A 13,984-nucleotide genomic window follows, 5' to 3' on the forward strand; every position below is an offset into this window, starting at 1 on the left:
TATGACTTCAGCTGTGCGTATGGGAATACAACCTCTTGCATAGACACGCCCCCAAAACTTCCATGACATGCCCACTGGATGGCCCATTTTTGCATGCACTACTAGCCACCTCCCTATTGGCAGACCCTACAGATAGTATAGGCGGCAGTGGTGTGTGATGGAGGTCAGTCCACATGATAGATAACTTAACTAGGTCTTTGGTTTATTAATCAGATAGACCAGGTTTGCAGGATGACACAGGGTTAGTGCAGCAGGTATGCATAACAGGTACACAGTGCACATACCAGGTAAGCAAAGGTGGGATGTCTATGCAGATGCCGTTGTCAGTTGACGTACCTGGATTTTTCGCCCGGGATCAACTCTTCAACTGGATCTCGCTACTAGAACCCTAGGCAGAGGGACGAGGAACCCCAACCCTGGAGGACCCAACACATAAGTCACCACACGTTAGGTATTTTTTGAGAACAAAATAATGATCACTGCTGTAACTTTAACTTTCAGTTAAGAATTAGAAAAGCATTCACATTTACTGTACAATATCAAAGTATAATCACATCAAAGGCTCAGCATCAATTAGTATGTAACAAAATGGATGTACTACATATTGGGGGTCATTCCGAGTTGTTCGCTCGTTACTTTTTTCCGCTACAGAGCGATTAGTCGCAAACTGCGCATGCGCAATGTATGCAGGGTGCCTGCGCCAAGTAAATTAGCACAAAAGTTTGGTATTTTACTCACGGCGTAACTAAGTTTTTTCATCGTTCTGCTGATCGTAGTGTGATTGACAGGAAGTGGGTGTTTCTGGACGGAAACTGACCGTTTTCTGGGAGTGTGCGGAAAAACACGGGAGTGTCTGGAGAAACGGGGGAGTGGCTGGCCGGACGCTGGGCGTGTGTATGACGTCAAACCAGGAACGAAACTGACTGAACTGATCGCTATTTGTGAGTAGGTCTGGAGCTACTCAGAAACTGCTAAGAAATTTCTATTCGCAATTCTGCTAATCTTTCATTCGCAATTCTGCTAAACTAAGATACACTCCCAGAGGGCGGCGGCTTAGCGTGTGCAATGCTGCTAAAAGCAGCTAGCGAGCGAACAACTCGGAATCACCCCCATAGTAAACTGCACTTCGCAGCAAAGACATTCACATTGGGTGATAAGCATCAGAATTGGGCATAACCTAGGGAGGTACAGATCCCTAATCACCTCATAAAGGTGTCTCTTAGTACTAGCCTTCCATGTCTACTAGGTGGCAGTCTGACTTTAACTGACCCTGCGAGCTGTTGCTGACTAGTGCGTAAACTCAGTTTGTGGTTACTCCAAGTAGTGAAGAAGTCCCTTTAAGTCTTTGTAGTGTGAACGCCTTTGTAGTGTGAACGCCAAAGGTAGTAGATAAGCAAATAAATAACAGTAAACAGCAGAATGTAGCACAGTTCATAAGTGCGGAATAGCAGGCAGAAGCAGTGGCGGAACTAGTGAGTGGTGGGCCCAGGTGCAACAACTTGATGGGGGCCCCCAAAGTCCAACCCCAAACCAGCGTCGTTTTGTGCGCTGAAGGCTCGCGCCTAAAAAAGGGTGTTGATTCGTGGGGAGGAGGGAAAGTCCTAGCGGCACACAGGGTATCAGTATTATTCATGAACAATGCAAATTAGTCTTTAATCAAATCAGGATAATCCTGATTTGATTAAACTGTACTGCATTGTACATGAATAATACTGTGGAGTGTGTGCTGTGCATGTAGGGAATGGGTTAAATAGCACAGGAGAACTGTAAATGGGTTGGGCTTAGATTCTGTAGGACTTTACTTACCTGGGCCCATGCCAGAGCTGCAGCAATTGCTGGGCGACTCTCCTGTCCTCCCTGGTTTTTCGCACCAGGGCTGGTCATAAGATTGTGACGTCAGATCCCGTTTTTGATGGCAAGAGCAGGACTGCTTCAGAGAAGAAGAACTGGGGACTCTGGGAAATGATGAGAGGAGATGGAACCTTATCCAGCCAGCATTAGAGATGACACATACTACAGACAGCATTAGTGACCGATATATATTAGAAAGCACTAGTGACCGATATATACTACAGACAGCATTAGTGACCCCCAAATACTACAGACAGCATTAGTGATGCCATATACTACAGATATCATCAGTGACCTCCATATACTACTATACTACAGACAGCATTAGTGACCTCCATATACTACACACAGCATTAGTGATGCCATATACTACAGACAGCATTAGTGACCCCCATATACTACTATACTACAAACAGCATTAGTGACCCCCATATACTATACACAGCATTAGTGATGCCATATACTACAGACAGCATTAGTGACCCCCATATACTACACGCAGCATTAACCTATTTATATACACACACATATACATAGAAAGATAATGGCCAGCATTCCACAAAGATTATGAAGCCCAGGTGCGCATCTTAAGATCACAAGAGACCACCCCGCAAAGCAGTGGCACACCATGGACTTAAGTAAAGTATAACAACGCCAAACTAGATGTCGCTAACATTTTAGATATTTATTACATCTTTTTTCAAGATGTAATAAACATCTGAAAAGTTGGAGACATCTAGTCTGGCATTGTTATACAGGGAGGCAGTCAATTGACCGCTGGTCGGGATCCTGGCCATCCCGACACCAGGTGAAATATTGGCGGTCGGAATCCCGACCGCCGGCTGGTTTCCCCACACGGGTGGTGGTCCACGCCACCACCCGAGGGGGAATAGAACCCTGTGGCGACCAAAGGTCGCCACCATGTCTGAAGCATGGCGAGCGCAGCAAGCTCGTGAGGTGATGGCCCATATGAGGGCAAGGAGCTCCAGTGTAAAGGTGCTATAGTTTTTGCTGTTTCTTTTGGTCTTCCTAAGACCTCTGCTGGCATAAGCTATAACTCTCTCTCGTCCGTCTTGTATCTGAGAGAGTACCTCTCCCAGTACATGGTGGCTGGCGTCCATATAGACCTGGAAAGGTTACTTATAGTCCGGGTATGCAAGAAGTGGGGCTTCCATTAGTGGCGACTTCAAACGTTCAAAAGCATTCTGTTGCTCCTCTGCCCATGCGACCAGGGCAGTACTCCACCTCTCCTGACCTGATTTGCCATGTAGTAACTCATTAAGTGGTGCCACCACATTGGCGAAATGCTGAATAAAGCATCGGTAACACCTAACAAAGCCGAGAAAGCTGCGGACGTCTTTCACCGTATGGGGTACAGGCCAGTACCGCACGACGCATATCTTCAGGCTTCACCCCATCAGAGCTAACTATGTGGCCCAGATATTGCACACTTGGTTTTAGAAGATGGCACTTGGACGGCTTTAACTTTAGACCACATTTGATCAATTGGACGAAGACCTCCTCTAGATGTTTCAAATGCTCGTCATAGGACTTTGAGAATATGATGACATCGTCAAGATACAACAGGACCATCTCGAAGTTCCTGTGCCCCAAACAGTGCTCCATAACTCGTTGGAAGGTGGCAGGAGCATTGCAGAGCCCGAATGGCATGCGATCAAACTCGAACAGACCCATGGGAGTCGTGAACGCGGTCTTCTCCCTGCCTTCTGGGGCCATTGGGATCTGCCAGTATCCGTTCGTCAGGTCAAGAGTTGAGAAGTACTGAGCTGTTTTAAGCGCTGTCAACGATTCTTCTATCCGGGGAAGTGGATAAGCATCTTTGTGCGTCACCGCGTTCAGTTTCCGATAGTTGACGCAGAATCTAAGGGTGACGTCCTTCTTTCGCACAATCACTAACGGTGCTGCCCATGGACTATGGCTCTCACATATCACACCAGCTTCCTTCATCTCATGTATCATATTTCTTACCGGCTGGTACATGGCTGGTGGTAGAGGCCTGTGTATTTCCTTTACTGGCGGGTAGGGATGTGATGCTGGACTCCTTCAGCCTTTCCGAAGTCTGATGGGTGCTGACTAAATGCTTCAGCATTCCTGCGCACAACCTGAAGTACGCTCTCGCGTTGACTCTCTGAAGTATCTGGACCGCCGATCTGTACTTCACTCCACCATGGAGCTTCACCAATGGACATACTTTTTCTTTTCCCTTTCTTGTTCCACACTCTTATTTTGAGGTAAATATAAAGTCTCTCATTGCGAGTCTGTTCTTGCTTTAGTATTGTGTACTTATGTAAGAAATATTTTACAAAGACGGAAGAACTAAGGAATTCTATTGGAAGATTATGATACTTGGAGTTTATCTATCTATCTATCTATCTATCTATCTATCTATCTATCTATCTATCTATCTGTCTAATATTACCTGTGTACTTATGGCTATATAAATAAGAACTCCTTGAGATCTAATGTATTTTAGTATCTAGAGCAGAGGTTCCCAAACTGTGTGCTGTGGCTCCCTGGGGTGCCTCGGGACACTTGCAGGAGTGCCCTGGGTTGGTGGTCCAGGACGAATTCAAATTATTCATGGTCAATATAATAGGCAAAACCAGTGCTGGTGGCTGCCAGTCATAAAATATGTGGCCAAACAGAAGCAAATCTTGTCCCTCACCACACAACTGACCCTAAGGATGACATATAATATAAATGCAATCTACTTAATGTAATATTTCTTTCTAAATTTCTCAATAAGAAATTTTTGGCCATGGGGTGCAGTGAAAAAAATTCTGATATTCTAGGGTGCCGCGATTCAAAAAAGTATGGAAACCACTGATCTAGAGTAATAATTGCGGCATAATAATTTAAGTTATTGCATTAAATTTACTGCATTCTTTATTATTAATTTCAAGTTGTGTCGATATATTAAAATAAAGTAAAGAAAACAATATAGAAAAAATAAATCGTAAATATTTAGTGAGCATAACTGGGATTCAAACCCCAGTTGGTCTGTGCAATGATATAGAGAATTAGACCACTGAGCTACAGTATTTGCTCAGATAACAAAGAGACTCTCTCTTTTTCATATGAACTTGATTGGTTCTATATTTGATACTGTCCACCTGTGTGTCTCTCCTGATAATAAATAAATAAATATGTTGCTGTTTTCTGCTTTTATTGATCACAATTTAATTTGTGACAATATATTGTTGCCAATATTTGTTGTGTTATTTTATTATATTAATTAATCCTGTGATTGTTATAGTCCTCATATAATTGGAATAAATAGGATTACGTTTATACTGTATGTATTTGCACCGTGTGGCTAAAACTAATTGCCAGGTGCTCTTTATATGCACACCTGTGTGTTAGGGTCTCCTGCCCTGTGCTGCCACGTCGTCATGGCAACCGGGAGACAAGTGCTAGTGGAGTAACCTGAGCGCAGCTGATACTCCGGTTCGGGTCTTTTGCTGTGCAGTTGTTATAGGCTCTGTGCACGGCAGGGGATCCGGTGCTGGTTTTTGTGCTCACAGTCTGTGAGGTCTGAGTGGGGCGTGGACAGCACCTGCTTTATAAGGCCTCTTTTCAGGGTAAGCAGATGCTGCTGAATCTTTGTTGGTTAGTCAGTTCATGAAAGTTAGCCAGTACTGTGTAGCTTTGTATTTGTTTGTTGCTTACTGCAAATAGGCCTGGGGATTTGGTATTACACTCTGCCAATCCAGACCTAGCAGTAAGACTGGAGTCAGTCGTTTAGCTTGCTGGGGTTCTGTTACTACTCTGTGAACCTAGCAAGTTTGCGGCTGTATTCTAAGACTTGCCTGTCTAATCCTGTCTCACTGTGCTAGGTGTCAGGGGTCAGTTTAGTGGCAGTAAGCTAAAACCTGTGCACTGCAAGTGAGAAATAGGATTGTGGAGACTCTCCTTGTGTCTATCATTCCATCTCTGACCAAGGAGTTTACTGCCACACCCGTTGGTAACCCTTTAGGGTTTTGCTGTTGCCCTTAGCAACAGCATTTCGGGTTCTCTACGTATTAAAACACAACATCTTGCTTTTTACATCTGAGCAGTTCTAATACAAGGGAGATACCCAGTTCCTTAGCCTCTGGGCTTCCCTGTTCACTTTGTGTGTATTTTGTTACCCTATCACCTTCTGTGTACGTTATGTCATATTCCCCAGTTTGTCTGTGAGTCCATTTGTTTTGCATAACAGTTCAAACACCAGTACATTCCTGCAGACACTGGAGTGCATAACAGTTCTGACACCAGTACTTTCCTGCAGGCACTGGTGTGCATAACACTGTGGAGTAACAATCAGGACTGTTAACCGATTGGCTATTGGTTCTTTAAATATGGATAACCACCTACACCATTTTTACCTTCTGATTAAACCGTTTGATACATGAGCACGGAGAAACGCGTTAAGGGATATACCCACTGCATCTTTACGGCCTTAACTACCCAGACTACCCACAGATCGAAGGCGACCCTGCACTTATCCATCTGCTGTAACCCGGAGCCACGCTTCCCCTCCCCGCGGATACCGACGCAATCATCCCGTATCATCGGACCTTTACATCAAAAGCCGGCTTTGCTGAGACATACAAGCGGCAGCGGTGAGACTTTGCTTGGTGGTGGGGAGGGTATTTGAAAGCATTGGTCCGGTGGGCTCCTATAAGCATTGTGTGAGCCGCATCCACACAGTATTGGCTGAACTGCTTTTTTAACATACATCAGCACACCAGCAGCTTAATAACTAGCCTTCCATTGGAGTTACAAATAGCACTTGGTTGTGCTTAATATCCTGTACCAGATCTCCAATTGCATATTATCTGTGGAACATTTATTGGTGGCAATATGGACTGTTCATTATGCAGTGGTATTATATGGTGTAATTCATTTTATTTTATATTGTTTTTAATAATAATATTTTTATAATAAATTTTTGACCAATGAAGTTTAGCGCTCCCTTGTGATACTGTGTATCTTATTGTAATGGTCATACTTGTCTGGCCAGCCACCACTCCCTCGGAAATCTTGGGTAGATCCTCACCCAGGACGTCTTGAAAGTCAACCAGAATGACTCTAGCCACCGGGCAGTGTCGAAACAGTCGGACTGGATAGCTATGTGGGTTTAATATCCGGATGGGTACACTTCCACGTGTCACTTTAGCCAGCGTTCGTGCCACCGCGAACGGCTGCTGTCCATCGAAATCGCAGGGTACTAGGATTGCCTCATAATCTCACCCCCCAGGACCGATCTGGGCCTTACACCACACTTTGTGTTCAGAATTTGGTCGCAGGATGACATGTTGGCGATCGGTAATCCTCACATTTCCAACTTCTCCCCTTGTATTGGTGAATCTCTTTTGCCCCTCAAGCAACCTGACTGTCTGCTGTAGAGTCTTCCGCTCCATTGGGGCTGCGGACCACATTTCCAACATAAGGGCCTCCACCAATGCATCTGGGCAGTTCTTTAAGACGTTCATCCCTAAGATGACCGGAGGTAAATATTCGTTGTATGTAGTGGTGACCAGACACCCTTGCCGCTCCATGTTAGCCTTGCCGATAGTAAGGTCAGCCTCCCAACAGCTGCGGAACTTGATTTGCTGTCCATTACTGGTCAATAGGTGTAACCAGGTATTTGGTGGTGTTGCTATCTTGGATTCATCCCAATGTCTCTGAAAGTCTGCAAGTTGGATCGTCGTCACCTGTGAGCCTGGGTCCAGAAGAGCCAATTCCTCCACCCCATTGACTTGAATCTTTAAGTGAGGGCACTCTCCGACATACCGAGGCCACCACCCCGGCTTCGATGGACCTACTGATGCATCTACTCCAGAGGGTCGGTCCCTCGCCTCGGGTTGGGTCGTTTAAAGACTCATTGGGACACTGCCTCTCGATGTACCCACTCTGCTTGCATCGCCTGCATATAGGTCTTCCTTGGGCATCAAATTGATCCGTGGGGCGTTGCCCCGATCCACGTGGCATATTCCACCACTGTCGTCCTTTTCCGCCTTGATATAGGCACCATCCCTTGCATTTAGCTTCAGCCTGTTACAACCGTATTTCTTTTAGCGCTTTCATCAACTCGTGGACGACACTGGTGAGCGCCCCCACTTGGTCTTGACCAGCTTATAACTGTTGCACAGCAGTTTCTCTTGAGACAAAGGGTTAAGCAATCGGACTTAATTGGGAATCTCCGTGTACTCCACTCTCGAGTGGCCCCGACACAGTCCCATACTCGACATCTGTATTTTTAATTAAGCCCTAAAATGTCCATCATAGACTCCTTAAATTCCCAAAAAGTGCAGACAGGGTTTTGACGCCTCCATATTCGCAACTTAGCTCTTGTTGCCTCCCCTCTGGCTCCTTCTATGAGTACATTTTTCATGGTCTCATCTGCTTCCTCAGGCTCTTTTGGATCACTGGCCTGTATTGCCCACATGGCTTCTTGTAGCCCCAGTGCGAACTCTCGCAGGGACTCGTGTGGTTTTTGCTTCCGGGCATACAAACATCCCTTTAACTCTGCAATTGTCTGTAAATTGAAGATACCGGCTAACTTATTCAAGATGCCGTCAGCTGTCTTTCGCTCTTCATCAGACCAGGATCTTACTTCCCTTTTAGTTTAGTTGCTGCACCTTTTAGTTGCCCGATGACCTCCGCTTTTTGTTCCTCATTGAGGGGGTACAGCCTTAACATAGATCTTAATTTTTCTTTAAATTCTTTAAAAGGACTCGTGCCAGCTACTTAGTATCTCCCGAGTATATGGGAAGCCATGGGGCCCTAAAATAATAAGGCATCGTGATCGGAGCAACCTGTGATGACACAGCTGGTGGTGACTCGCCTGGTGAAGCAGGTAACCTCCTTTGGACAGTAGTTGATGTGGGCATCTGAGGTTCCTCTGGTTCCGATATCCTGAATCCTGTTCGTGGATGTCAAGATTGTAACAGGTAAGCAAAGGTGGGATATCTATGCAGATGCCGGTGTCAGTTGACGTACCTGGATTCTTCGCCCGGGATCACCTCTTCAACTGGATCTCACTGCTAGAACCCTAGGCAGAGGGACTAGGAACCGCAACCCCTGAGGACCCAACACATAAGTCACCACACGTTAGGACGGTGACATAAATATTTAATATTCGGGAACAAAATAATGATCACTGCTGTAACTTTAACTTTCAGTTAAGAATTTGAAAAGTATTCACATTTACAGTACAATATCAAAGTATAATCACATCAAAGGCTCAGCATCAATTAGTATGTAACAAAATGGATGTACTACATGCACTTCGCAGCAAAGACATTCACATTGGGTGATAAGTATCAGAATTGGGCATAACCTAGGGAGGTACAGTTCCCTAATCACCCAATAAAGGTGTCTCTTAGTACTATCCTTCCGTTTCTACTAGGTGGCAGTCTGACTTTAACTGACCCTGCGAGCTGTGCTGACTAGTGCGTGTACTCAGTTTGTGGCTACTCCAAGTAGCGAAGAAGTCCCTTTAAGTCTTTGTAGTGTGAACACCTTACTACTTGCAGTCCCAAAGGTAGCAGATAAGCAAATAAATCACAGTAAGTAGCAGAATGTAGCACAGTTCATAAGTGCGGAATAGCAGGCAGAAGGTATACAGTTTACAGCAAGCAGTACAGTGGAGTGAAGAATAGCATGCAAATTCCTCACAGAGTTCAGTCAAGATGGGGAAGCATGCTTTAGCTGACAGGTGCAACAAGGGATTCATTAACATGCAGACAACATCATTCTCTTAGGATGCAAAGGAGAACAGTTTTTTAGGCACACAAAATGAGTGAAGCAGAATTTTTGTACCTCAAGCTGAGTCAACGTCTGTGGCTGTGCTTAGCTGAGTCTGCAGGGGCAGTGTCTCTCTCTAGGTCTGAGGTAAGAGTACAGGGAGGTATGTTTTTCAAGGTACCACAGTTCCCAGCACAGCATTATATCCCTTAGAGTCATCTGATTTTTCCTCAGGCTATCGCAGTGACGCTGAATAACTGAGTAGAAAGGGATAATGGCAGAGTTTCTCTCCTTCTCATTAGTTATGAGAGTTGTCCCTAACTGCGGGTGTTGGCTGAGGTATTTGTGCAGCAGAAGGAGGTACCTGTCACCAGTGGTCTCACCCGGCAGCTTCTCTCAGTACTGGGGTGGCTGGTGTCACTGCAGTGGCTGGCGGCTCTCACAGCGGTCTCCTCAGCGTCAGCTCTGCTCTCCACGGCGTGTCTTCTCACAGCGGTCTCCCCAGCAGCGGCTCCGCTCTCCACGGGGTGTCTCACAGTGGTCTTCCCAGCGGCAGCTCCACGCTCCACAGCATGTCTCCTCTCACACACACTGATGTGAACCCCACCTCGTCTTTTTCCCACTCTGCCACAGCCAACCAAAACTCCATCAGCCTTCTCACTCCCTCCTCCATTATAAGTATGTCCAAGGGTCCTAGTGCCTGTCTGCTCACTGGTCCTGCTGGCGTCTCCCAGGCAAAGCAGAAGGGAGTATTAACCCCTTCAGCATTAACAGGATGGGTAGTAATCAAAGCTCAGCAAGGGGAAAATTAGAGGACCTTACTCATGCCTTATCCAATCCGACAGTTGCCTGCAATGCATACCCTTTGTAGTACAAATTAAGGGGGTCCAGTTCAGAGTGTCACACAGATCCAGCCAGGAATGTATGGGTCAGCACAGGTGCGGACAAACAGGAGCACTGGTCTGTGTGTATACATGCAGTGGTGGCAGCAGTGTATGCAAATACTGGCACGTACTGTATATACAGCGGTATAGCAGTGGTGGTGCAGTGGAATTGCAGGGCCTCTGGTCTCTGTAACGGCGCCTCTCTTGGCCATGGAGGCTCTCAGGGGCCTGTCCTCTCACCATGGAGGATGGAGCTGAAGACACGCGGTATGGCAGCACACGCACACAACGTTGGAAGCTGCACCTCCAGCTGTCCATGGTCCTAGTGCCGCTGGACAGAAACAACACAGGGAATTCTCTCTCAACACTCCCAGTCACCGCCCAGGAACTCTTATCACTGTTCTGCCACATTTCTGATACTCTCTGAATCGGTCGCAACAGCACCTATGTGCGGAAACGCATGCGCCATGGGGGTCTTCAGAAATGTCTGAACATGCATATTTGCATAAGAGCGCTCAACTACATGAACATCAGTATTGCATGCGGACTGTGAACCTCATTCAGAGATGACCGCATATCGCTGCATACGCAGCTAGATCTGCGTTCCTTTCCTCGCATGCTGGGGGTCACCCGGCACAGGCCAAGGTCGCCCAGCATGTGTGAGGCTGCGTCCTGAAGTGTATCGGAACTAAGGATGACCCCTGGCAGTGCAGCCTGGTGGCGCTGTCAGTTGGTCTGCCACCATTTTTTTGGGGGGAGCGGCTGCCTGCCCCCGCACAGAGTGTCCCCGCCCTTCCAATGCAGCGATGACGCCCCCCTGATGGCTGCCGCTATCAATCAAACTGCAGCCGCATCCTTCCTGGATGCGGCCGCAATGTGTGAAGGTCGCGCACGTGCTTAACGGCCGGTGCAACTGGATGTGGCCGATGCGTCCAGGTCTGAAGAATTCCCTGTGAGCGGCTCAGAATCAGGCCGGTGTGTCTTTAGATGCCACCATCGGTTCACCACCCAAAGTGCATACACAATACGTAACAAGCGCTGTATGCGTGTGTGAGCATTTGTGTGGATGCGCAGTATAGAACAATTTCTCATCTCTATGATTCGTGGCAATGTGTGCCACTCAGACCCTCCTTGTGTTTTCTGGCACTATCATATCCCTTAAGCTGTGCACGCCTCATAGTAATGACACAGCTGTGACCCTGCACTGCACCAGGCCTTCTCTGTCCATGCCCCAGTCCCTGCCGCCACCGCCACCTAGGAGCAGGGCCGGATTAAGATCCACATGGGCCTGGTGCTGAAAATGATCAAGGGCCTATTGTGAGAAGTTGAGGAGGTGTGGCTAATGTTGTGTGGGTGTGGCCAGTGACATATGGGCATGTACACTCCTTACACTATAATCCCCAATGTCTCCCAAAATAAGTAAAAGTAGAAAAACAACATCACTTTGTGAAGAAATTTGAATTATAATTTAAATTCTTATCATTTATGGAAACCATGTGACCAACTGGGCAGTTTATCATCATCAGGCTGTCATGTTGATGGGCCTATTTTTATCTGGGGCCTGGAGCTGTAGCTCCATCCGCCCCATTGTTAATCTGGCCCTGCCTAGGAGGAGCAGGAGGAAGAAGGCTGGGTGGGAGCTAGTCCACAGTGTGGCCTGGCCAGCTGGCCTGCAGCCAATTCAGCAGCAGCAAGCAACACCGTCTACTGCACAGCAGCACTGCCTTCACCCTCCCCACCTCCCCATCCCTGAGGCAGCCACAGCCAGTGGCGGAACTTGCGCCAGTGCAAGCGGTGCATTGCACCGAGGCCCGGCGCTGTGAAGGGGCCCCCAGCCGCCGGCATTACAATGAGTCAGTGTGACTCATTGTATGCCGCGGTCAGCGCTGCGCCGCCCGCCGCAGAGTGTGTGCATGTGTCGGACCATGGCCGGCTGGTGTTCAATTCCTGGCCGGAGTGGGAGGAGGTGGCGCTCTCCCCTCTCCGTACGGCTGTATCCATCTGTTGCGCTGGCTGCTGAATGCTGAGTGGAGGGAGTAGCAACGGGAGCTGTGGTCTGGGGCTGGGCTGCCGCTGAGTTGGTGTGGAATTCGTACGCACTGGAGGCTGGAGCAGCAGCTTCAACGAGCCATTTCAGCAGTCATGTAAAGTATGTTTTAGGAGTGTAGTAGAGTGGAGGAGTGTAGGGGGGAGGTGTGCAATTAGCAGTGCACATGTATATTTGTGTTTATGCACAGTGTACGTGTGTATGTGTATATATATCAGATCATATGGCGGCACACAGATGCTTGTAGAATAATGCAAAAATGTGCTTTTTATTTCAGTGTTTCAGGCCTATACCCGTCATCAGGAAGACATGATCACAAGTGCAGTGCTGTTATACATATAGTACAGACATACATCCACATAATTACCCTATTAGTCACACCTGGACTCTCCCTCCATTCGAGCGTCTCTGGTCTGCCGTGCTGCAGGAATGCAACTCCATGCCGCTGGTGATGTCATCAGGATACACTTATCCGCTGGGCCAATCAGGCGCCATGTGTACCATCACCATAGTAACGCATTTATAACCTAAAGTAAATCTCCTATATATTTGCTCAAGTCTGTGACTCTGTGCCCGTAACGCTGGGCGGAGTCACAGGCACAGATCTGGCCAGGAACAGTCCCCTCCCTCTCTCCGCCCAGTCCCCTCCCCATCTCCGCCCAGTCCCCTGTCTCCCTTCTCCCCGTACACTCTCTCTGGTGACACCGCAGCCGCTGACTGTGAGCGGAACTCACACTACCCGCCTCACAGACTAGCGGCTGCTGCAGAGTTCAGGGGGACATGCTGAGCACTGGCAGCTGCTCTCGCTCCCTCTCCCACCCGCGGCAACCACCCGTCACTTACCCGCGGTCGCGGGTGAAAAGGGGGCGTGGCTTCACGAAAGGGGGCGTGGCTTCACGTCCCGACCCCCGTTTTCGGCACAACTCGCCCCCCTCCCACCCGCGGCAACCACCCGCATCTGCCCCCCACCCGCGGCATCCACCCGTCACTTACCCGCTGTCGCGTGTGAAAAGGGGCGTGGCTTCGCGGAAGGGGCGTGGATTCGCGGAAGGGGGCGTGGCTTTGCGTCCCGACCCCCGTTTTCGGCACATTGTGGGTCGGGGCATACGGCCTTCACCCGGACACTGCTGAATCTGCAGTGCTGGCTTCTGGACTGTGACAGGAGCCGGCACTTTGGTGTCACCTCTCTGAGGGTAACACCCGGGTGCGGCCCGCACCCCCCGCACCCACGTTGTGGCGCCACTGCTCCCGCCCCCACCCGTAGCACAAACACCCTCCGCATCCACCCACCACCCGCGGCACTCCCGTCCCCTCCCCCACCCAGAGCACAAACACCCGCGCCACCCACCCGCGGAACTCCCTCCCCCACCCGTAGCACCAACACCCGAGGCAACCAACCGCATTCGCCCCCCACCCGCGGCACTCCCACCCGTAGCACCAACACCCG

At 48.5% G+C, this 13,984-nt stretch overlaps 1 long non-coding RNA gene across 3 annotated transcripts in view; it reads right to left on the minus strand.

The window, feature by feature from the left end:
* Positions 1-222: 222 nt before the first annotated feature.
* Positions 223-13,984, minus strand: part of LOC134956659 (uncharacterized) — a 141,559-nt gene continuing 127,797 nt past the window's right edge. Inside the window, exons 1-3 of one of the 3 annotated variants that reach the window (XR_010186066.1) lie at positions 12,919-13,142; positions 1,807-1,955; positions 223-416 (exon numbers count right to left, since the gene is read on the minus strand). This is a non-coding gene — a long non-coding RNA (uncharacterized LOC134956659). Of the gene's footprint in view, positions 417-1,806; positions 1,956-12,904; positions 13,143-13,984 lie in introns of those variants that run through there. The other 2 variants (XR_010186064.1, XR_010186065.1) reach the window with 2 other exon arrangements.

Source organism: Pseudophryne corroboree, chromosome 9, assembly GCF_028390025.1.
Source record: "Pseudophryne corroboree isolate aPseCor3 chromosome 9, aPseCor3.hap2, whole genome shotgun sequence".
In the NCBI taxonomy this organism is placed as follows: domain Eukaryota; kingdom Metazoa; phylum Chordata; class Amphibia; order Anura; family Myobatrachidae; genus Pseudophryne; species Pseudophryne corroboree.